We start from the raw sequence: 1716 nt of genomic DNA, 5'->3' as shown, positions 1-1716 counted from the left end.
ACAGAGTGAGACTCCAACTCAAAAAAAAAAAAATTTAGCCAGACATGGGGGTGCGTGCCTATAGTTCCCAGCTACTGAGAAGGCCGAGGTGGGAGGACTGTGTCTAGAATTATAGACGTGAGCCACCATACCCAGCCAGGACTGTGGCCTTATAAGAAGAGGAAGAAAAAGGCTTTCACTCTCTCCCCCTGCCATGTGAGGATACAGGAGAAGGTGGCCATTTGCAAGCCTGGAAGAGCCAGCACCTTGGTCTTGGACTTCCCAGTTTCCAGAACTGGGAGAAAATTAAAATTCTGTTGTTTAAGGCATGAAGTCTGTGGTTTTTTGTTATGACTGCCTGAGCAGACAAATATATCAGGCCATTGGCCAAGAGCATCATCTCACTTAAACCTTTCAGCAACCTCATGGCATAGGTACAGTTATAATCCCTGCTTTGCAAGAGGGGAAGCAATCGGCTAAGTGACTTGCCCAAGGTTGACATCCAACACCGATGCGTCTAAAAACTCATGATGTCTGTGACTTTGGAAAGTTAATGAATCTCTCCAAACCTCTGTTTGTAAAGTGGGGATAAGAGCAGTAGCTCTGCTGGGCTTGGCGGCTCAGCCTGTAATCCCGTGCCTTGGGAGGCTGTGGTGAGTGAATTGCCTGAGCCCGTGGGTTCGAGACCCGCCCGGGCAACTTGGCGAGACCTCATCTCTACAATAAGTCAAAAAATCAGCTGGGCGTGGTAGCGCGCGCCTGTAGTTCCGGCTACTCGGAAGGTTGAGGCGGAAGGATCGCCGGAGCCCAGCAGGTCGAGGCTGCGGTGGCCGGGAGCGGCCACTGCAGTCCAGTCTGGGCGACAGAGTGAGACTCCAACCCAAAAAAAAAAAAAGAACAGCAGCTCCATTATAAATTGTAGTGAGGATTAAATGAGTTACTGTATGTAAAGTGCTTACAACAGTATTCTGTTGCCTAGTAATCCTGCATTGGTGTTTGCTGTTATCGGTTTGTTGTTATTTTCCTATTTCTTTTCTCTTTTTTTTTTTGAGTCGGAGTCTCACTCTGTTGCCCAGGCTGGAGTGCAGTGGCATGCTCATGGCCACTGCACCCTCGACCTGCTGGGCTCCGGTGACCCTTCCGCCTCAGCCTTCCAAGTAACTGGAACTACAGGCACGTGTCACCACGCCCGGCTAATTTTTTTTGATTTATTGTAGAGATGAGGTCTCACCAAGTTGCCCAGGCTGGTCTTGAATCCCTGAGCTCAACCTCCCAAAGTGCTGGGATTATAGGCTTGAGCCACTGTGCCCGGCCTATTTTCCTATGTCTATAGTGCCCACCACAGACGTCACCGCCAGCTTTGCACGTAGTCCTTCTTGCGTTTGCTTCTCTACTTTTACCTTTCTTCTCTCCCTTCCTCTTTCCCTTCACAGTCACAGCTCGCGAGATCGGGGTGGACTCCTCACTCAAGAAGCCACCAATCAGTTTGCTCCCCCAGGAACTGGGATTAGTAGCAGAAGGGCTAAGTCCAGTGATGAAAATGGTAGGCCTGGCCGGGCTTGGTGGCTCAGCCTGTAATCCCAGCACTTTGGGAGGCCGGGGTGAGTGGATTGCCTGAGTCCGCAGGTTCGTGACCCACCTGGGCAACTTGACGAGACCTCATCTCTACAACAAATCAAAAAATGAGCCGGGCGTGGTAGCGCGCGCCTGTAGTACCGGCTACTCGGAAGGCTGAGG

This window comes from Carlito syrichta, unplaced genomic scaffold, assembly GCF_000164805.1.
Source record: "Carlito syrichta isolate Samal-C Ts95f unplaced genomic scaffold, Tarsius_syrichta-2.0.1 Scaffold308976, whole genome shotgun sequence".
Lineage (NCBI taxonomy): Eukaryota > Metazoa > Chordata > Mammalia > Primates > Tarsiidae > Carlito > Carlito syrichta.
This window is presented reverse-complemented; position numbering follows the sequence as displayed.